The sequence below is a fragment of the Nymphaea colorata genome, chromosome 11 (genome assembly GCF_008831285.2).
Source record: "Nymphaea colorata isolate Beijing-Zhang1983 chromosome 11, ASM883128v2, whole genome shotgun sequence".
In the NCBI taxonomy this organism is placed as follows: Eukaryota; Viridiplantae; Streptophyta; class Magnoliopsida; order Nymphaeales; family Nymphaeaceae; genus Nymphaea; species Nymphaea colorata.
In genome coordinates this window covers 13562678-13570407 of record NC_045148.1, presented here as the reverse complement: position 1 = coordinate 13570407, position 7730 = coordinate 13562678, and positions in this window count along the sequence as shown.

Below are 7730 nucleotides of genomic sequence, written 5' to 3'. Positions count from 1 at the left end.
TGAGGCGCGCCACGGCAAGGCCGCCTACCGCTTGGCGCTACCAGCCCATGCCCGGGTGCACCCGGTTTTTCACGTGGGGAGGCTCAAACCGCACCATGGAGCCCTGCCCACGGCTAGTGCAGAGGCCCCGGACGAGCCCGCCCTGCCGCGGAGGTTGCTACGTAGCCGCAGAGTGCGACGCGACGGCGAGCTCCGCCGAGAGTACTTGGTGGAATGGGACGGCCGCGAAGGAGGTCCCACCTGGGAGGATGCCAACGGACTTGCTGAGAGGTACCCCGCTGTAGGAGCCTGGGGACAGGCTCCATCTAAGGAGGATGGATCTGTTACGGCCCACCCATCGGCGTCCAGGAAGAGGGCCGCAGCCGGCATCGATAGGGCGGAAGGCCGCGCACCGCTCACGGCCGGGACGGGCCTCGCGCCAGGAGGAGGGGGTGATGACCCCGGAGCAGAGCAGAGGGAGGCTACAGACCGCGGGCGAGAGCTGGGCACCGCAGAGGAACGGCCGCGGGAGGTTAGCCCCGTGGGCTGGCTGAGGGCGCGCCACGCGGGGCTGAACGCATCGGGAGGTTTAGCCTCCATCGCCCGGGCAGGGGCAAGGGCAGAGGAGACCGAGGACAGCGACGATGCCGAGCGCTGCCTGGCTGACCAGCGGCCAGGGACGATAGAGACGGGCGGCAGCGCTGCTGGCTGTCGCCTAGCCGACTTGCGGCCACGGCCGAGCGACACCCGAGCGCCCGGCGGGCTGGCCGACAGTCCTGCGCACGATCCACCAGGCGCCCCGGCAGCGAGCGGACGAGGAGACTCGGCACCTGCCCGAGAGGGCGCGGCAGCGACGGACAGACCCCAGCCGGAGGGTGCGTGGGCAGCGTCCGGTGGAGTCTCCTCAAGCTGGGATAGGCTTCAGGTGGGGGAGAGCTCCTCCACGGCAGCCATGGAAGTTGGAACGGGGTGTGCACAGGGAGAAACAGGGGAAGAAGAAGGCATCATTCTCATTGATGAAATGAGAAGGGAATCCAAGGGGGCTGCCGCCGGGAAGAACTTCCGGCGGCCTTCTGGGTAAAACCTCCAGGAACGACCCTCTTGGGAATCGTCTCTCAAAGCATGCCCTCAACAATGGCTGCCTCCCCCCTTATGAAGGAGGAGGACGAAGGCCCAACGGCCTCCCACGACTCGCGTGGGAGGTGGCCGACCAGCGTCCCGGTTCGACAGCCTTGTCGAACCAGGTCGGGTGGCGAGTCGTCCCGGGTCTTTAAGAGACCCGGGTCCCAAGTACGAGACAAGAAATGCGGGTCCGGACCCCAGTCCGGATCCCCCCAAAAGTCTGCGCCCGGATCCATAAGACTGTGCATGGATCCGGGTCTACAAAAATGACAGGCCAACCCGCCTCACAAGTCCGGACCCGTGTCCGGTTATTCCCGAAGTGTCCCCCTGTACAGTGTCAAGCGACCCTCGGCGTGTCAGCCGTCACACCGGAGGCGGGTGAGGCGGGTTCAATCCTAATCCTAAGGTGCTGCTAAATGGAAGGATCTTATCAACGTCCATGAATGATAAATCATAGATCGAACTGCCGAATCGAAAAAATGCAATTTGGTGCTATCATATACCTTCGGCTAAGATCACGAGCTGGACTGGAGATAAGCGGACTCGAACCGCTGACATCCGCCACAGGGTAAACCACCGCCTCTCAGGCCTCCCCGACTGATTCTACCATAAAGGCCAACGATAGACAATAACTCCCCCCGAACACAGCTTACAACTTTCATCGTACTGTGCTCTCCAAAGAGCAACTCTTCTCAAAACAAAAGGTGTTGGTTTTAAGAGAATATATTATGTTTACAGATAGTGGATAGCCAAAATCCTATGCAGAGGTGCTAAATGATGTGCATAAAGATTAATGAATTAAAACTATGAAGGATAAGATGAATTCTCTATATAATAATCATACTTTTTTGATTTGGTAGAGCTACCAAAAGGTAAGAAAGTGTTGCAGAACAAGTGGGTCTACAAACTTAAAACAAGTTGAGATACAAAGTTCGGTTAGTGGTGAAAGGTTTCAAACAGGAAAGATGTACTGATTTTGATGAAATTTTTTCTCCTGTTGTTAAAATGTCATCTATCAGGGTAATACTTGGTTTAGTGGCATGTCTAGACTTGGAGTTTGAGCAGTTAGATATAAAAACTATTTTTTTTCATGGAGATCTAGAAGAAGAAATCTACATGACACAGCCAGAAGGTTTTATGGTTGCCAGGAAGAAACACATGGTTTGTAAGTTAAAGAAGAGCGTGTATGGACTTAAACAAGCACCTAGACAGTGGTACAAGAAATTTGATGCATTTATGATGAATCAAAAGTATCGCAAGTCAGCCGTGGATCATTGTGTCTACATCAAAGAGTTCTCATCAGGTAACTTCATTATCTTGTTATTATATGTAGATGACATGAAGACTTGGGGCCAGCACATCAATTGTTAGGCATGAGGATTGTTCGTGATAGGAAGGCTAAGAAGTTGTGGTTATCACAAGAGAAATACATTGAGAAGTTGCTTAGCAAATTCAACATGAAAGATGCAAAAACTGTAAGTACACTTTTACCAGCACATTTTAAATTGGGAAATGATCAATGTCCATCCTCAGTAGAGGAGAAAGAAAGAATGGAGAATGTTCCATATGCCTCCGCAGTAGGGAGTCTCATGTATGCTATAGTTTGCACCCGCTCAAATTTGACTTATGCAGTTGGTGTAGTTAGTAGGTTCTTGTCAAATCAAAGCAAAAAGCATTGGGCAGAAGTGAAGTGGATCCTAAGGTATCTGTTCCAATTACTGTTTATGTTTTGGTGAATCTAACGCAGGCAGCCAATATCAGTAGAAGCAGTGTAGAACTGTGATCAGGTAACGACCACCCAACAATCTATTCACTTCACTTATCTGATGGGGTCAGGACGTTAATGCATTTAGAGATGTCAATGCATCGGATTCTAAAAAGGTGAATGCTCACATCATATGATGAAAAAAAGACTAATCAATATTTAAATCCAACTTTTAAATTAACTATTGAATCCAAATTAACCTAACTTTTAGATGCACGTTTGAATTCAAACCACATTGGGATATGTTCATAACTGACTTTTGAAATGTATGGATATTGGATATTGGCCAATGTATGAACAATGTAACATTCGTCATCAACCCTAGTCTTTTGGCATGCCCCCTTTGCTTAAGCTGGCCGATGAAGAACGGGCCTTATGTCCCACGATTTCAGGGACGCAGCCAATATCAAGATCCGTGGATCTGAAAGTGAAAGCTTTCTCACACTTTCTTTTATGTCAAGTTTTTAGGAGCTTATAACAATATATATTTATACTTTCGAGAGCATTCCATATGGTAAACTTGCTAATGGCCTTTGCATTTTAGCCTGAATCGTCGAAAATGAAAACAATTTTGCTGATTTCGCAAAACGATGTCTGAAGAAAACTCTTTTACTCCCTTTATACATATATGCCAAAGAACTGCATCAGTATACTTAGTATTGTTGGGTCGGATCCTGCCTCAAGACCCGACCCGGCCCGTCACTTTAGTGATGGAGGGAGAAAGGAGAGGGCACCCGTAGGTGCCTCAGAGTTCTCACGACCCTCTCTCTCTCGTTCTTTTGCTCTTTGGAAGAAAAGGAAGAGAGGTCTTCCCTCGTGGCTCACACCAAGCCAGGAGAAGGGGAAAAAGAAAGCAAAGAAGAGAAGGGGAGAAGGAAGGCAAGAAGGAAAGAGGAAGAAGAGCACGGTTGTGGGTTTGGGCAGCCGTGTGGGTTCAAGTGTAGAGAGAGAGTGTGAAGAAAACAAGGGAAAGAAAAGAAGAACATAGGTGATTTCTTTTCTTGTTGTTTTCTTGTGCATTCATTCTTGAGAATGATTTATGTTATTCTCTGCAAGAAGAACAACATAGTTGTATTGCCTCTTTGAAGTATAAATATATATCTCTCTTGCCCGTGGTTTTTTACCCCATTATTGGGGGTTTTTCCATGTAAATTGGTGTCTCTAATTTTCTACATTATAGCATATATCTTGACGTATATTGCTGCAATATTGGTGTTGGAAATTCGATCTTATGCTCGCAGCCTTGTGATTCTGATTTTTTAGCAGTTTTATGTTGGTTTGGCCTCTTTTATTGTTGTTTAAGCATTCCTTTTGGGGGATAAGACTATAACAAGTATGTCTCTCTCTCTCTCTCTCTCTCTCTCTCTTTTACATCAGGAATATGAAACATTTAAAAACCAAATCTTTGGTATATGAATATCTCAAACACCGAGCTTCTGATCCCGCATGTATTAGCCAATTAGTATTTGCCATTGCGGTTTGGAACAGCTAGGTTTGTTTGGGACCCAACATTCCAAACTTGACCCGGACCTCCGCTGCAACTCTACCTTGACTATTAACGCTTAGTCGATTCGTGCGTACAATATAACGCTAGGAAAAAGAGGAATTGACATGAAGTATGGACGCATATGAATCTCGCTTTTGCTCTAGATCTTCACCTGCAGATCTTAATCTGACCCCTAAGCCATCTAAGTAGATAAAATGAACTGCAGGTTTAGAAGAAACTAAAAGAGAAAAACAGAAGTGGGGTTCCTACTTGAAATCTGACTGCCATTTGGCGCAATGATGACTTCTGGTCCTTTTGTATCTCTCTTGCAGTCCTCGCCTAGCTTGGATTTAGAAGCCATCCAGGCTTCTTTCTTACTCTGCTGCGGTCTAAATTTCTTTTTGCTAGAGGGCAAATAGAATTCGTCAAACTTTTTTTTATCACCGGAGGGTTCAATACGCCCTTTGGCTAGTTCAACTGCGAATTTTTGAGGAAACATGACCTAGACTTTCCTTTGTGCACATACTCTTCAATCTTTACTCCTCATCTTCTTAGTCATAGTCTTCATTCGGCATTCGCCATTTTTATGGTATTGAGAACATCGTCGTCCGCACGCCTACTAGTAATGTTGAAGTACCAAATAGTTTAGCTCACCCCGCTCATACTTTGACTAAGTTTTTTTCTACTTTCTCTTTGTTCAACTTCAGCGACCGAGGTCCAGTGAGTGTGTTGGCGCACTAATAAGTAAGAGAGAACAAGAGTTTTGTCAGTCGTTGTTACGACGAAAAAACTGCCAATCCTGCAGCCCCTGATCGCTTGCTCAAGGTTTTTAAAGATGAAAAAGTTATGATAAAGCAAAATACTTAATTAACTCGGCTACGAAAATCACTCAAAGCTCTCATCAAAAATCAAGGGCTCCTTATTCATTTCATTCGCTCGGTCGAGCTTCTCCGTATGATGAGCGAGAAAACCCGGCCAATTAATGACAAAGTCCGGCACCCGTAACCCAACAATTTAGACCTAATAAATGCTTGGGCCACCTTTCCAGCAGCCAAGCAGGTCAGCAGCAATCTATACATTTTTTCTTTTTTCTCGTTAACGGTTGAGCTATGAAAGGTACTTAGCAGGTTGACCACTTGATGTAGAAGGTACGCACCCGGTTGCCTCAGCTGGCATCTGATACGGGCCACCCATCCTAATCAGAAGATCGCTTTTAAAATGTTCTTCTTGATTCCTCTTTGCTCTTCAACTATAAGTGGGTTTAGATAGAATATGAAGATGTTGTCCTAGTTTATCTAATTGTCAATATGTAATAATAAATATTGGGGCTTTAATTATTTGCAAAAGTTTTGAAGCTCCATACTGCTATATATTGGTCTTCTGATCCGTGAAGTTTTATCATACAATTATGCTTCCGAATTTGGTGAAAACAATGTAAGACGAAATAATAATGTAACAAAAGTAGCTACATGCATATCAGAACAAAAGGGGAGAACCTAAGAATTGGAATTCGATCCCAATTTGGGTAATTCAGGTACTTATTTATCTTTTTGCACAGAAACCGATGCGCTTGAGGTAGCTTGCATAACAAAGTTTGAACCTCTTAGTCTTGATCTGATTTGGAGTTATATGCAAATAAATCAGAACACGTTTAGCCAGTTGTCCAAGTACACACTTGGATCGTAGGTTCACATCATTCTCGTCCAAAATAAAAACAGTTATGTTATGTTTGATACAAAATGTAGCAAGCATGTATGTGCATTTGCTTCAAGTACTTTCAGCAAGATCTGCCCAAATCGAACCCATTTATTTAGCACCAGATTTCTATCATATAACGCTGGTAAAATCTTCAACAAGAGTGGCTGGGACCTTATGAGCAGGGTGGCCGATATGAGGCAGCTAGGTTTTCCACAGTATCCGCCTCTTATCTTCACATGTTGGATGCGAGTAACAGAAGAGTGACCAGGAGGTGCCATGCACCTTGATGCTCCAATCATTCGGAAGTTGCTTATCCGAAGAACTCTCATCTTCCTTCAAATCGACGCAATAAGAGAGGTTTCATATGAGCTGTAAAATATTCTGGAAAATTTTTTATTCCATTATTGACGACGATACGAATCTTTAGAGCTTGTTAGACCGTAGCGTTTTAGAAGTGTCTTATGAAATATCTGCTGAAGTAATTTCGCAGAGGATAAGCTTGAGGACCAGGTACGTCGGTGGCTACCAAATTGCCGAAGTCGCATGAACTTCAACATGAGTACGCTAAACGATAAGCACCAAATTAAGTCAGGATGGCCGAGATGGAACAGCTTATAAAGCCAAAGACGTGGCCACTTGAACTGCTAGCGGAAAGCTCAAGATGAGAGCTCATCAACCCTTTGTTTTCCTTGTTCAGGTAAGAATGGAGCTACAAGTTACACCATATTGAAGAACTGCCAGGGAAAGGAAACGCTTAGCGTGGAAGGCTAAGTTGCCCCACCATCATGGCGGATTGCTTTAAGGGCATGATATTATGGTGGCAGAAGCCTCGTCTAATTCAGTACTCCATTATTGTTTTATGTTTGACACATAGCTGTCGCGTGATATACACTAATTACGTAAACATTTCGTTCTGTAGCTCTTAGCGGCTACACCCGTCACTTGATCCTGTCCATCAATTTGCCTCGGCCAATTACCACAAAAACCGGACCAAGTTTGAGTACTAAACCTTGACTGCGATCCAGAGAGGATCTAGTTTTTGTACCTAGTACATTTTTCCCTATAGACAGAACACTGCATCAGCAGTCAGCGAGATCCATCAGCATGTCACTATACTGTTATTTGGTGGAAAAGTAGTCCTACTACTATGGGTCTATAACTAAATTCTCCTTGTGCTGATGAGCCGTCTCTGTCGTTAATGTTAGGATGCATGTCAGACCATGTCACTATACAGTTATTTGATGGAAAAGTACTGCAACTCTACTAGAATTCTTTGTGTACTGATGAACCCACTCTATCGTTAATATGGTGGACTTCCGAGCATCTTAGGAGCCTCCTCTTTCTAACCGCAAGTGAATTTGTCTTTGAAATAAGAAGAAGAAAATTACAAAAAGCTTAATATTTAGACAAAGAACAGATTACCACTCAATTTTTAAAAATTAAGAAATCGGCCGCTAACCTTTTAGAGGAATTCTCATAGACCAGTTCAATGGCGGAGAACGTTGAGTTTTTTATAAGATAACAAAAATACCCATCTTGAAGAGAAAATATAAATTTCATTATCAACACAATGTTATCTTGTCTAACCACAAAACTGAACATCGGACGAAAATCTGGAGGAGTCCAGGTTTCGTATTAAAACTTTGTTTTCTGCAAAACCAGTTTTCATACCATCTGAAC